The sequence below is a fragment of the Polyodon spathula genome, chromosome 3 (assembly GCF_017654505.1).
Source record: "Polyodon spathula isolate WHYD16114869_AA chromosome 3, ASM1765450v1, whole genome shotgun sequence".
In the NCBI taxonomy this organism is placed as follows: Eukaryota; Metazoa; Chordata; class Actinopteri; order Acipenseriformes; family Polyodontidae; genus Polyodon; species Polyodon spathula.
The window spans coordinates 54882078-54898491 of NC_054536.1; the positions used below are offsets into that span (position 1 = coordinate 54882078).

A 16414-nucleotide genomic window follows, 5' to 3' on the forward strand; every position below is an offset into this window, starting at 1 on the left:
CAGCCCGGCGCTTACTGTGCCTACCATCGGCACCGACCTCGGAACTGTTTGACTTGGCACCGACTGTTCGGCACTGACAGCGCTCTCCTCGACGTCGATCCCGCCACCGATTGACTCGGCACCTGTTACTAGCTTCACAGCCGTCTACAGCCCAGCGGCGACCGCTCTACACATCGGCTCTGATTGACTCGACACCGACCACTCGGCATCGACAGCGCTCTCCTCTGCGCCATTCCCGGCATCGACTGATTCGGCACTGGTGAACCTCTTCGGAGCCGTCTACAGCCCAGCACCAACTGTGCTACCCATTGGCACCGACCTCAGCACTGATTGAATCTGCACCGACAGCGTCCTCTTTGACACCGACCCCAGAACTGACTGATTCTGGACCGGTGAATAGCTTCAGAGCCGTCTACAGCCCGACGGTGGGTAATTTACTGATTCAGGAGACAGACAGGTGAACTTGACAACACCGCATAGGTGCCCAGTTTTATTTCAGGGGTATTTGGGTTTCTTTAGCCCGCAGAGGGTGCTGTGGGTCCCTGGTCTGCTTATCAACTATGGTAAACAGAACCACGGGAATACCAAGCAATAGTAAACAGTCCAGGCACACTCGCAGGTGCTTCAAAACAATAATGCAAAAATCAAAGGCACAAAGAAACAGGGAAAATAAAACGGTAACAAAACTACAAAGAAAAGGTGCTGCACTTTTCAGCAATATCCTGGTCGCCGCGGCCCGTGCGACCCGGATCACCGACCTACGCTGCCGGCTAACTAGCCTGCTCGGCTACAATATTCCGGGGTCTGCCCAAGGGTTCCCCGCCCTCACTGGCTCGCTCTGACTCATAGGCGGTTGTTGGACGACTGCCGTCCTCTTCCTGCAGCACCGTAAACACGCCAGCAGAGTCAGCACAGATCTCCACCTGCTACAGGGAGTTAGGCCAGGCATCAGGGAGGTCGCTGGCGGCCATGGTGGCTGCTCGCCGGCATTTGTGACTGATGCAAGCCGAGGTCGTGGAGACTGAGAGGGTGGCGTTAGTGGATGCCCCTATTACACCGTGGCAGACATTTTGGGGACCGTTTGTGTGAGCCTTGAGAGGTCCCACAAGGCCACGGATGTTGCCTTCAAATTCTCGAGCCTTCCGGCTTACCGTCAGCACCCAAGGTATTCACAGCCTGCTAGGGCAAAAGGGCCTGAACACTGCCCGTCACCCCAGAGCAGACAAGCAGGCAGAGGCAGAGCTGACGGCAAGGGACCACAGCCGGCCAGGGGTAACCGGTTCTCCGGCTGGGTGCTATTGACAATGAGACACGGATACGATCTACAATTTCGCATAGGTCCGCCACCCTTCAAGGGTGTGCTCCACACCACCGTTGAACCAGCGAGGGCGTTGCTCCTTCAACAGGAGATCGCCAGTTTTCAACAGAAGAACCCTGTGTGCTTGGTAAGTCCAAGCGATGCCCTCAGCAGCTTTTACTCCAGGTACTTCCCGGTGCCCAAAAGGGACGGTGGTTTCAGACCAATTCTGGACCTCAGGATCCTTCCTCAAACAGAAGAAGTTCAACATGTTGACAGCACAGCATATCCTCTAGTCCGTCCAACCTGGCGACTGGTTCACATCAATCGACCTGCAAGACGCCTACTTTCACGTCCCGATCCGTCCTGTGCACAGAAAATATCTGCGCTTCGCCTTTCAAGGCAGAGATCAGTACCGGCTGGTGCGAGTGTCCAGACAATGCCGGAAGACAATGGAGTGATGGCTCCATCCTTGGCAATCTGCACCTTGGATCTCCCCGCCGATCCCCTCACAAAAGGGAAGTGGTCACTACAGACGCCTCCAGCCCGGGCTGGGGAGTGGTCTGGAATGGGAGAGGAATAAGAGGTCAGTGGAAGGGACATTGGCAGCGACTGCACATAAATTCCCAAGAGCTGCAAGCAGTGAACCTGGCGTTATCTCATTCTCGCCAGCAGTTTGTGCACAAACATGTGCTGGTCCGGACGGACAATACTACAGTGGTAGCCTACATAAACCACCAAGGCGGCCTACGCTCGCCGGGCCTTCACCACGCAGCGCACAGACTCCTGTCCTGGACGCACAGAAACTTGCATTCCATCAGGGCGGTTCACCTCCCCGGTGTGGACAACAAGGCAGCAGACCTCCTGTCCAGAAGAGCTCCAGACAGCTCGGAATGGAGACTTCATCCTCAAGTGGTGAAACAGATTTGGGAGAGGTTTCGACCTGCATGAGTCGACCTCTTTGCCACAGCCGAGTCCATTCATTGCCCCCTTTGATTCTCCATGGAGAGAGAAGGGGGCCCCCTAGGAGTAGACGCGCTAGCTCACCCCTGGCCACAGGGGCTCTTGTACGCGTTCCCTCTGCTACCATTAATACACCTGACACTAGAGAGCATCAGGGTGGAGAGAGCACAGGTTCTGTCCAGATGTGATAGTAGAAACACTACAGTTTGCTAGTGTGCCAAGCACTAGAGCTCGGTACTCATACAAATGGAAAGTTTTCCAAGACTGGTGCATTGCCAAAGGTCACGATCTTGTGACCTGCGTTATTGAGATGATATTAACCTTCTTGCAACACCTGTTTGACGCAGGGGAATCAGCGTCCACTTTAAAGGAATATCTGGCAGCAATACCAGTGTGCTACAACAAAATTGACTTGGTGTCCCCTGGAGCACATTTCCTGGCAGTGCAATTTCTTAAAGGGGCTGTGCAATGCTGCTACATAGACAAGTAGTCAGACATTTGTGCGTTTTTACCGCCTTGATGTTGTAAACTGAGCCAGACCCTCTCTGGGCTCTAGGGTGTTGCAGACGGCATGCTCTTAAGTTTCCTGTGGGCTCTGTGTCTATCGTCGTGAGTCTGTACTGTCGGTAATCTGGAGCCATGATAGCTTTGGTACAGCCTCCTGTTCAATAATGGTTGTCATTTCATTGATTGTACGCTAGGTTATTACCATAACCCTGGTTCCTTGAAAGAGAATGACAACCATTACCCTTCGAGGTCATGTCCCCAGCTGACCTCTGATTTCGAAAGAAAATGGTGATATGTTACTGAGAGGACGTCCCTCTTCAGCAGGAGGCCCCTCACAGCAGGGCCCTGATAGGGCAGCTTTTTTATATATGCTCAGTGATTGACGGTCAGAGATGGCTCTTTCCCATTCGGTAATGGTTGTCATTTTCTTTCAAGGAACCAGGGTTATGGTAATGGTAGTTTTCTGTGTATAAGTTCATGACCCCAACTTAGGAAAAGTCATAAAAACAGAAAATGAAAAGAAACATAGCATTTAAGCTAATAGGAAACTAGAGTTGGATCATATAGATCCGAAACCTAATAGGAGGGTTAACAGTTGTCCATTTTCTAATCTCAGGTAGACCCTCCAGGATGAGTGGTATTGGGAAATACCGAACCTTCCACAGGCTATAAGTTCCTCTTCTTGGGACGTCGGGCCTAATTACGCCTTGGGGCAGCCCGGTATTTCTCAATACTGCCCACCCTGCTGGGTGTTATTGCTTACATAAGTTGTGAGCACGCGCTCATTAACACCAGCAACAGAGCGCGACCCCAGAGTGAGCTGCCAAACAAAGGATTTCCACAACGAGCAACACAGAACTTTAGAACCTTGGCAGGAATGAAATGCTCACCAGAGATTATACAATAGATAAAACATAAAAAGTGTAATCATACTGTTAAAAAAAAAAAAAAAGATGTCTAAATCCTAAATATCGAGGTGATGCAAAACTTTTGGCCATAGCTGTGGAGACCCGAGGGGTCTGAAGAAGTTTAATGCTGAAGTGTTCTTTGCTGCCATCTAATGGAAATTAGTGAGGTTGCTCCATTTCTCATTCATTATCATTTAACCAAAAACAATGCAACCATTTTATTATATTGTGGTTCAAGGCATGGGCATATAAGTACTATCACTTAGCTGATGTTTTGCCTATAACAAGAGGTGGATTTCTGCATATCAGTCACAGTGGAGATCTGACAGATTTTGATGGACGGAGCTTGGTTAGCAGGTGCTTCCACACACCAGTCTGCTATTATTAAAGGAAGAATGGTATAACTACATAGGACATTCCTCTCGAAAGCAGACTTTCCTGCATATCATGTTGACGTTTTCCTGGATTACTTAAAAAGGCTTCTGGTTATTTTATGTTTAAACGCTTATGTGTATTAAATTAAATACTAACACCGGTCCATCAGTTAGATGGGATAGTTAAAATGTTAACAGGATTTAGACAAATATGCAGAATTAAATGTGAGAACTCAAAAAGTCTCCAAGATTGATAAAAACAAATCAACTGTCAAATACATCCCTGCACTGATGTTTGCAGTACCACAACTGAGATCTGTGAATCTGTGCTCATGCTTGGTGCCTGCTGGTGAAACACCAACTGCATTTAAAGCACCATATCCCAGTGTTAATGGTTCTGTATTCGTACATCAGGTCATACAGACCCCTGACCTTCTTTAATGCCTGTGTCTGGATCGCTGAACCCCTGGTTCTGTTTGATATTGTGGTTTAAGAATTTGTAAGTTTCCGTGCTGCACACGGCGGTAACAACAATCTCTGACTGTGTCTAAAATGACTGTGTCTGTTTATGCAGTTTAGAATTTGTGATGAGGGGCTTAGTTTGAGAGGATACCTGAGTTTTGGAAATAAATATTAAAAAAGTAAGTGGACAGACCTGTCTTAGTAGAGGATCTATAGAATATTATATATATATATATATATATATATATATATATATATATATATATATATATATATATATATATATATATATGCGACGGTGCACACGTGCAAAATAAATTTTTTATAAAGTAATATATTTGTTTTGTCAGACAAATATAGAGAAAATTTACAATTTAACCTGACTGTTAATCGTTCTGGATTATTATTATTATTATTATATTATTATTATTATTATTATTACTACTATTATTACTTGACTACTAGTTTGCTATACTAAAAAACAAATCCAAATAATTTAATAATTTATTCCATAAACTAATTTAAAACGTTGCATGCAAAAATGCCTGTGGGACGTGTTGAAATTAAGATGAACCCAATTAATAAATGACTGCGTTCAAAAAGGTAGTAACAAGGCGTTGTCGTGGTAACCATGGACAGAGAAGCCGGTGGAAAGTTGCAGAACAGCATTGTTGTTGGAGCATGTTGTGACCATTCGAAAGCACAAGCTGCCACAGGTTGAAATGGAGTATAAAATGGACTGGATAGGTCTTTAAAACGTTGAACGTAGCTAATAGAAATCCAGGGCAGAATCTTCTGAAGGAACGGTAAGATGTAATGTTTTATTAATATTACACCTTTAAGACAATGCAACGTTTAACAGGATTTATTTATTTATTTATTTTTTATTAAGATTAGTACTATAGTTTTGGTTTTGCACCAACCTATACATTCATAAAACAAATATGTGCTTAAAAAAGAGTAAATAGCTTCTAATTGCTGCCCCATTATCTTTGTGTGATGTTTACATGTACGATGAGCGTCTCTTATTGCACATACTCAAATATTGTCTTTAATGTAGTCTGTGAATAAGGTCTTGACATATGTAACAGGCTAGTCCAGTGTCTTTAAGCACCGCTATATATCGCCAGCAATACAAAGGGAAACTTGATCCAAAGTAGCTGATCACTAGATGGCGCTGGTTCTTATTTCTATAAAGACACATTTGGCTGATCCAGCCTATGTTGCATATGTATGTGGCAGGCAGTATACATATAACACACAATAGGAACCAATCAGAATGACAGCAAAATTCATACAAAAGTAAAGTAAAAAAAAAAAAGGAATGAATTGAAGCTGGTTACTTTTTAATCACGTGGTTGAGCTTTACCTGTTGCAGTACTGTTTTGTTTTTATTTCTTTGCAACTATGTTTCAGAGAATCAACCCTGTTGGTTTTCCTCCCACTAATTTGTCCCAATATAGCAGGTCAAATCAATACAGTATTATAGTTACATGTTAAATAGTGAAAAACATTATACAAATTGAAATTGTGATCTTGAGGTTCTTAATACAAGGGTGCAATCGTTCATTGTCATTTGAGACAGTATTATTGGTTGGGGTTAGTTCACCCAGTTATCTAGTTATCTATTTATTTTTTCATCCAGTTTCTAGAACCTGAAATACTGCATACATCATACCACTGCAGAATTGGGTTTATTATTAAATTGGATACACATTATTCTCATTTGAATCTAGGGGTAATCATTTTACGATTAGATAATTATGGATAATGCAGTTCCAAGCATTTCCACATGTACAGCAGCCTCGCCCTTTGAATGGAAAAAGCTAAACTGGGCAAAGAAAAACACTTGTCATTGGGTTTGTGCAAACTGTCATCGCGCCAGCATTACATTAAAAAGAAAAAAGAAATAAACACAGCTGGGAGGATTATTCAGCAAATCAGTTTGTGAGCACAGGGATTTGTTTCTGTCATGGCACAATGGGACACGTGCATTTAAAAGATCTGCGTCTTGATAGATCAGATTACTTTGTTAAAGAGCACAGGGAGACGGTTGGGTTAATGAACGCCAACACAGGAACATAAACGGAGCGGTTAGTAGGACAGAGTGCCGGCTAGAAAGGACCGGACCTAGGATAGAAGAACGGGCGAGGCCCACTCTAATAGCAGACCAGCTAGGATAGAAGGTGGTCACTGACTGAGGGCGGCAATGCTGACACATCACCGGGGCAGAGGACCCAGCAACCAAAACCGGATAGAAAGAGGGTCACTGACTGAGGGCGGTGATGCCGACACAACCCAGGGGCAAAGGACCCAGCAACCGAAAACATATGAGAGTTATGACTCGGGGAGCCTCCCCTCAGGAGGAAGATGGTCCCAGAAGACCGGGACACAAAAGGAGATAGAGAGGGAGAGGTACCCAGCGTCTGAGACTTCTCTAAAGGGGCGCTCGTTAGACCCCCAATTGGCCGAAACTTCACGTTGCCTGGGACCTGAGATAAGAACAAGGCATAAAGGTTAATATGGGACTCGAGCACGAGTAGCCATGTCCCGAATTGAGGCTGAGTATGGAAGAGAGCCTTGAGTGAGGCAAGGTAAGCGCAGTAACTGTGAAAGGACAGAGTGTGGCCGGGGGTCCGCTCTGACTCACATGGAGAGAACCCACCTGAAGGTAAAGGGAGGCTGATGCCTAGCCCTGAGGTTGGGGAAGTGAGACTCACTTGCCCCCCAAAGGATGGACCCCCGGCTCCTCATGAAATCTCCCACACCGTGAGACGAGCAAAAGACAGCACATGCCAGCGCATAACAAACAAAAGACTAGAAGGACAAATGGGACAAACAGGAGGATGTTAGACTATGTGTATACCTGCTGCTCAGTGGAGAGGAAAAAACCCCTTGAGGCTGATTAGGGGAAAATCACTAGTGGCCTCGGCAGACAGGTAGCCCCCGCTCTGGGCATGCTAGCAATTTTAGAAGGAACAGCAACCTTATCGGAGAAGGATGAATGAATGTAGGAATCCACTGTGGAGGAGGACCATCTCCCCCACATTTGTGATCAGGCGGGGGGGGGGGGGGTCAAGAAGGGAGGCCTGCTCTGGAGGCGAGTGTGGAGAGGAGGGAGGCCTGCTCGGAGGAGAGGGTGGTCGAGAGGGAGGCCTGCTCTGGAGGCTAGGGTGTAGAGGAGGGAGGCCTGCTCGGAGGCGAGGATGGAGTGAGGCCTGCTCTGGAGGAGAGGGTGGAGTCAAGGAGGGAGGCCTGCTCTGGAGGCGAGGGTGGTGAGGAGGGAGGCCTGCTCAGAGGTGAGGGGGAGGAATGGAGGGAGGTCTGCTCGGAGGTGAGGGTAGAGAAGAGGAGAAAGGCCTGCTCTGGAGGCGAGGGTGGAGAGGAGGGAGGCCAGAGTGGAGGAAGAAGGGAGGCCTGCTCAGAGTCGAGGGTGGAGAGGAGGGAGGCCAGAGTAGAGGAAGAAGGGAGGCCTGCTCGGAGGCAAGGCTGGAGAAGAGGAGGGAGGTCTGCTCGGAGGCAGGTGATGATAGGAGTGACAGGAATCAATGAACAGAGGGTCTGAGTGGGTGGGTGGGCTCCTGCTGGGGAGATACCTTGAAAAGGGTAATAGGGGACTTGATACTTAACGGGTGAGTGGACGGACTGCGCTGAATTGATCTGTCTTGAGGTATGCAGCCAAGTGATGGAGTAAGCATGGAAGGCAGCCGAGAGACAGTTGATCTCCATGGGTACATCCTTGTAGGGGGAGAAGCGGCTTTTCTGAAGAGTGGAAATTAGCAAATGGTGAATGTATGTTAATATAGACAGACAGGAAGGTGAGGCAGGGGGAAAGCTCTTAAGAATTCCACAGAGGGTCAGGAGGAATGCTGGTATGGAGCGACTGGAGGGAGATGGAGAGAATCTCTAGCACGGACGATGAGAGCCAGGAGAAATGGAGGGAGGACAATTGTGAAAGTGCTGCAGCAGCAAGGCAGAAGATTGCAGTACTGAGGCACGGAGCTTGCAGTGCCGGATGAAGCTGCCTGGTCAACATAGCGATTTACCACTCCCCGCAGTCACTCAATGACGGCGTTGTCGTGGTAACCATGGACAGAGACGCCGGTGGAAAGTTGCAGAACAGCATTGTTGTTGGAGCATGTTGTGACCATTCGAAAGCACAAGCTGCCACGGTTGAAATGGAGTATAAAATGGACTGGATAGGTCTTTAAAACGTTGAACGTAGCTAATAGAAATCCAGGGCAGAATCTTCTGAAGGAACGGTAAATTGTGCTGGCTCTGAGAGCGGGGGAGGGAATGTTTGGATTGCAAGTGAAGAGTAAAGAAAGATTCAGCTGACAGAGCTTTGTGGTGGATTTAAATAGAGGCGCTATGGCAAGGTAAATGCTGATGACAGAAATGTCGATGTCTTGTTGAAGGAGCTTTGGTGGTTTTAGTGGAGGGCCATTCTGTCTAATAAAGACGCGGACAAGTTGAGTAATGAAGCTGCGGTTTGGACGGTGCTGTTGTTGGGCTGGAAGCTGGAAAGAGCTGGAAAGACTAACGCTGGAGCTCCTGCAACCGAATGGAGAAGCTGAATGATTAGAAAGACCGGAGCAGGTAAGAAAATATTCGATAATATCTTGGGAACGCTGCACAGAGAATTGACCTCCAGTGAAAGGCAACGAAGTGTAGATTAGCGGTGAAGCATGAAAAGACGGAGTGTGAGCGTTTGCTACAAAAATGAAACACTAGACAGCGATGGTGCAAGTGACCAGGGCTTAAATAGAGAATAGGTACTAATTGACAGGAAATTGGAAGCCCCCTGCTGCACGTTCCCTGAACTACGCTAGCTAACATTTAAATCATTTGAATTATAAAAAACTGATGTACTGCATATGGTATATAGAGAGTCTTGCTGGGTAATCACTTTTAAAAAGATGTTAATCTCAGTGTTACCATGGGAAGTGTTTTAGTGTAGTCAGCATTTCAGTAGTTTAGTAATATAAATTCATGTCTGTCTGGGAGTTGCCAGAGAAGACCTGTCAACAGTACATAGTATCTCTATTTCTTTCTTTTTACTGTTTCTAGGAACTTCTCTAAAGTCTATTTAAAGTGCTTCAGGTAAAACAACATAATTGGTGCATACAATTAAAATACATATTTTTTTCTTCTCAAGGCAGTGGACCATCAGGAATAGGCTTACTTGCTGTCAGGATACCGGCCCTATTTAGCTGCAGGAGCTGTGCATCCAAACCCTATTCTCTTGAGTAAACTTGAAGAAGCTAAACATCTTTCTATTATTGATCAGGTAAGATATAAAGATGTTTATAAAAAACAAAAATTGCAGTAAAATTTTACAGGCAAAATTCCATTCTAACTTTCACTATGACATATTAATTAATAACAAAAACTGCATTTAAAGTTATGTAGATTACATGTCAATGGTCTGAACTTCAGGAAGATATAATAACAATTATACCCAATAACAATACCCACTGTAGTCAGTATCTGGTGTGAACACCATTTGCCTCATGCAGCGCGACACATCTCCTTTGCATAGAGTTGATCAGGCTGTTGATTGTGGCCTGTGGAATGTTGTCCCACTCCTCTTCAATGGCTGTGCGAAGTTGCTGGATATTGGCGGGAACTGGAACACGCTGTCGTACACGTCAATCCAGAGCATCCCAAACATGCTGAATGGGTGACATGTCTGGTGAGTATGCAGGCCATGGAAGAACTGGGACATTTTCAGCTTCCAGGAATTGTGTACAGATCCTTGCAACATGGGGCCGTGCATTATCATGCTGAAACATGAGGTGATGGCGGCGGATGAATGGCACGACAATGGGCCTCAGGATCTCGTCAGTATCTCTGTGCATTCAAATTGCCATCGATAAAATGCAATTGTGTTCATTGTCCGTAGCTTATGCCTGCCCATAACATAACCCACCGCCCACTCTGTTCACAACGTTGACATCAGCAAACCGCTCACCCACACGACGCCATACACGCTGCCTGCCATCTGCCCGGCATAGTTGAAACCGGGATTCGTCTGTGAAGAGCACACTTCTCCAGTGTGCCATTGGCCATCAAAGGTGAGCATTTGTTCACTGAAGTCTGTTACGACACTGAACTGTAGTCAGGTCAAGACCCTGGTGAGGACGACGTGAGATGAGCTTCCCTGAGACGGTTTCTGACAGTTTGTGCAGAATTTCTTTGGTTGTGCAAAGCCACAGTTTCATCAGCTGTCCGAGTGGCTGGTCTCAGACGATCCCGCAGGTGAAAAAGCCGGATGTGGAGGTCCTGGGCTGGCGTGGTTACACATGGTCTGCGGTTGTGAGGCTGGTTGGACTTACTTCCAAATTCTCTAAAACGACGTTGGAGGCGGCTTATGGTAGAGAAATGAACATTCAATTCTCTGTCAACAGCTTTGGTGGACATTCCTGCAGTCAGCATGCCAATTGCACGCTCCCTCAAAACTTGAGACATCTGTGGCATTGTGTTATGTGACAAAACTGCACATTTTAGAGTGGCCTTTTATTGTCCCCAGCACAAGGTGCACCTATGTAATGATCATGCTGTTTAATCAGCTTCTTGATATGCCACACCTGTCAGGTGGATGGATTATCTTGGCAAAGGAGAAATGCTCACTAACAGGGATGTAAACAAATTTGTGCACAAAATTTGAGAGAAATAAGCTTTTTGTGCGTATGGAAAATTTCTGGGATCTTTTATTTCAGCTCATGAAACATGGGACCAACACTTTACATGTTGCGTTTATATTATTGTTCAATGTATTTTAGCAACAGTAGCAGGTGTGAAATCCAATCAGCAGGAAACTTTTGAAGCAACGTCCACAATTTCTCAGAGAACAGAGAAATGGAAATCATAAAACAAGGCTGGATTTTAATCCAACCCCTTAGTAGGTAAAAATCATCAGAATTGCATTTGTTACAGCTGTAATTTAACAATTCTCTGTTTGCAGGCAATGGAAGGTTCCATGTTGACCATCAGTCTGGGTATCTGGATGGAGCTCCCTGGCTTCAACTACAGAGACCTGGCACAAGGAAAACGAAGGTACAGTAGCGGTTGTACAGTTATAACCCTTCATGAGCTTTTAAGTTTTAGAGTGTTAGTGGCGCCTGCTATGCCACGGTACACATTGCATTTCTTAATCACTGTTGAAGTATTTTACACGCACATAAAATCAAACTATTGTTAAAATGTATGTGAAAACACTATGGAACAGGGATAACACACACATTTTGGATTTCAGAAACAGCAGCTGCTGAAGAGTTTTTTCACACTGTAGCTGTGTATGTTTTGTATCTTGAGTTTCAGAAACAGACCTGTCAGAACAACCTTAAAGCGTTAAAGCGTTTCATACATTTATACTGTCATCAGTCTGTTGCTACCTGCTAAAAATACATCCCGAGATGTAGCATTGTGTTTCCATCTGCATATACATTTTAAGCCTGCCTTAACCAAAACAGTATTGCAATGCCAAGTAGGTTACAGGTCTGTTAAAACAAGGATGATAAGTTTTTCTCATCTATTCAAATTTTATACCACCACGGCAGTGGCAACTGGTGGCCCTAAAGACAGGGGAGGCAGAAAAAGGGCAAAGGGCTTGTGGTCCCCTTAAGCCCCCAGCAAGAAATAGAATCTTATTACTGTATTCTGACTGATAACACTTTTCATATTATTATTATTATTATTATTTGTTTGGAAGACATCTTCACCAAAGTGACTTACAGGGTTAAAATGCAAGATTAATATTTAAATACAGTATATTGTACAGTAAGTGCAAATAATACTACAGAAATACAATATGAGCTAGGATGCAACAAGTTAGAATTACAATAAGTTACATCTACAATGACATATTACTAGTGCAAGGATAGTGCATCAGCTGAGGATCCAGTAACATGATGGTTAGGTTAGGTAAGTCCAGTGCTTAGGGGTAGATCAAGAGATCTACACGTGCAAGTTAAACAGGTTTTACCCCAATTAGGCTGTTAAACACATTTTCTTCACTAGTCAACAGAGTAAAAAAAACAGTAGACCTTCATAGTTTATTCTAATAAAAGTAACGGTGAAATCTAACTATATAGCATTTCGATTTCAAGACCACGTCACTAAGATACTTTGAATACAACATTTTCGAAACAAAGTGGTTAAGGCAGGAGAAAGGCAGATAAAAAGCCAAGCACATCCTATCGACTTCATTTGCTAAACTTAAATAAATGAACAACAAAATAATTATACACCATACAGGCAGAAAGAGAGTGAACAAGTTGTGTCTGCGCTGGGGAAAAGAAACAAACACTGCTGGGGAATGGCTAAAATAATATAAATACGACAAACATTAACAGATGCTACCGGTATAGTGTTAGAAAGTGGTACATCGTCAGAATAAGGTACACGTACCAAAACATTACCCCTGTAATGTCAGAAAGTTGTACATGTCACATTGAAAGTGGTACGCTGTCATATTTTGGTACAGGTACAATCAATTGTGATCTGGTAGGTGTTTTCCTATTGTCAAACAGAGGTACATTATACCATTAATTATGCAAACTTAAACTGGAAACAATTTCTCTAAAAAGAAAAAACAATTCACGATGAACAAGACAAAATAAGAAGTAAAAAAAAAAAAATGTACAAAACCCAATGTATTGCACATGACAAATATTCACATACTATTTTCTTAGTGGTGAAAAAATATTATAAATTACATTAACAACTATGTAAGAGATTGGAAAATATGATAAATTCAATTAAAAAGACTGAAAACAGCATAACGTACCAGATTTGAATGGCACTGACCTTCTTTATTAGTGGAAGTTGTTTAGGCATGCGCGAGCAAGCACAGTTTGCTGCGTACCACTTTTTAGTGCGCACTTGAAAATAACACTACACCGGTGTCACATTCGCATTAGACATACAAGTGTGCAGTGTCTTCTGGGAATAGTAGTTTATCTGGTACAAGCTGAAAAGTGTTTCAATTAAACAGAAAACTACAACTCCTGTACCACACAGCCAACAACACTGGCTTTGATTAACTTTAGTTTAATAAGATTAGAGTCAAGGGATTTTCCACGCTATCCAGCAGTGATGCAGTTTATTTTCTGTCCCAAATGTTTTTTCTTTTTTTTTTCACTGTTTGATGGATTTTTTTTTTTTTTTCTAGTCAAAATCTCCTTCCAGCATATCAGTAAAGCTATGATTCAGATGTCATCTGCCATTGCAAGTACTGTACGGTATGGAGCGCCATTTGTGCCAAAACTATCCAGCCATTAATTTGCCAGTTCATTTGTCAATTTGTTTGTCAGTTTATGAATTGGTCCATTTGTCCATCAATTTGTCCATAAAATCATCAATTCATACACTAATTCATAAACATATTTGTTAATTAATCTAATAATTAATTTGTCAATTAATTAATACAAAAGGCTGTACAGACTTTAGTTTGAAGCATTTGCTCGGCGCTTGACCTGCAAATTTCCAATCAACCAAATGAATTTGGCTGGATAGTTTTGGTACAAATGGCGCTCCATAGTATTTGCCTCCTAGTGTTTTGGTTAAAATTAAAAAAAAAAAAAAAAAAAAAAATCTTTCATTTTATTAATATATATATATGGTATTCAGCAGGAACTTAAATCATAATAGAAAAACATGAAACCTGTATTTAAATTGCCTATCCTATCTGTACAACCTTTTTGCCTTAAAGTCATGCACCATAAATCAAAAAAAATATTTTCTCATGAAGCCATTCTCCTAGAGCAATAGTGCAATAGCTTTTTTTAGACAAAAGATTTAGATTTATGGAGTTGCCTGTTGTAAGAATGAAAAAAAAAAAAAAAAAAAAAAAAACAGAATAGATTAGTTATTTAGTAAAATAATTTAAATTACTGGGTATTTGAAAGGAGACATGAAATTAGGTTTTAAAACACTGTACTGTATGGATTATTCAGATCAACAATTATTCATGTATTAGCAAATCAACATTATTTTTGAAGCCTGTGAACTTTTGTTATGGGACAAGATAAATATGTATTTAAAGGATAATCCTTTCTTGCTTTATTTTGTAGAAATGTAACCAATGACACAGTAACTCCAGAGGAAATCTCATCTTACTATAAGAACTATGTAAAGCTGATGGATCTCCAGAACTTTGTGAACAACACCTATGTCACGTCTATCCTGAAATCTTGAGGTCAGGAGGAAGAAACTGAGAATGAAGGGAGAGGAGAAGCAGTCGAGTCCAAACCACAATTGGCAGAGAAAGAGAATGACCCAACAGAGTTCTCTCAGAACACCTGGGAAGTGAGTGGCTATTGGTTCACAGATGCCTTTCTGCTTTTGTGCTGAGAATGTGCGTCCTTGCAACAGGCATCTGATTCTCCTGCCAGGCTGGATGTAGAAGGGGAAGACTTACCTTTTATATCCCACTGCAGCTCTGACTTGGGAGCTGCCATTAGCAAAAAAAAGTCTAAACCAGTCTTCTGATCCGTTGTTGATTGTTGGGGCAGGACTCAGCGCAGCAGATGCAGTATTATGTGCCTACAACAATGACATCTCTATCCTTCACGCTTTTCGAAAACCGGTGGATAACCCCAGCTTAATCTTCAAGCAGCTTCCACAGACACTCTATCCAGAATACCACAAGGTCTACCACACGCAGTCTCCTGCTGCCGCTTCCCGTTTATATTCAGACTACAGCAGCTTCCCTGAACACTGCGTGGTCTCATTTCAATCCAACATGAAGTGTGTCCTTCAAAGTGCCAGGTGTTCAAGATCTCCATGGCCTTGGTGCTGATCGGCACCCATCCCAACCTGTTTTTCATGCAAGATCAAGGGAAATACGTGGGCCTTGACCCCAACAAGGCAATTTCTTGTAAAAATAATCCCTTAGACATTCATCCTTACACGTTTGAGTGCACAAAAGAGGCAAATCTTTTCTCAATGGGCCCGCTGTTGGAAAACATGGATCGAGAATTGATTAGCAGTTTGCTATGCATGTGGACTGGCAGAGCTATACTGGTGTTCTTTTCTGTAAGGAGACTAATATTGCAGATAGCAGACTGTTTGGTTCAAATTGCATGTACTGCTAACAATTGATAGAGACGTTGCGTCTACAAGCTTCTTGCCCAACATTGACTGCAAGCTAACAAGATAACAAAAGGCAGATTTATGGACCTTTTGTCTCCAGGAGTGTGAAGAATGCATTGAGTTCAGGGGTTGTCACACTGGACTACACACACGGACACACACATACACACACACACACAATAAATTAAATGACCTTTGCAATTGGTTAATGTCAGAGAAAGAGGAGGTGGACCATCTATACAGAAAGGTATTTAATGTCATGCAAACATTGTAATGAAGAGTATTCTGTTTGTTCTGTACCTGGGACCAGACTCCCTGCATATTTCAATAAACCTGGCAACTGATTGAAGAAAAGGAGTGCATTTTCTTGAATCTACTTAATCACCATAATTTTTTTAAAAGTTACTTCACCCACTGACTGGGGCTAATTTTGTACGCTTTCTTACAGGAGGTGCACTGGGAATCGAAAGTTGTTTGGTAAAAAGGCTTAAGAAGGGGAAGTTGATTGCAGATGGGGGAGGCAGTGTGGAAAAGCATAAGGGCAATTGCACTCTTGTCTACTCATGAGGCATACTTGATCACAGTAAACTGCAGCAACGTAATGTTCTTGCACTCAGCGATACAAGCTATACTGTATTTTTTACAGCACTTTTACTTTTTTATTAATTGTTCACCGACTTAAAATAATGGGGACAAACATGCATTAAAACATGTTTATCTTCAGCTGCTATTAAAAAAAATACATGAAAAGTGCCATTTTCAAATACATTTATTTGATCATTTCAAAGATGTATCGGAACCAAACC

General features: G+C 43.3%; 1 pseudogene; it reads left to right on the top strand.

Annotated features, from left to right (window-relative positions):
- The first annotated feature begins 1116 nt into the window (after positions 1-1116).
- Positions 1117-16175, top strand: LOC121309125 (annotated as a pseudogene).
- Positions 16176-16414: the final 239 nt, after the last annotated feature.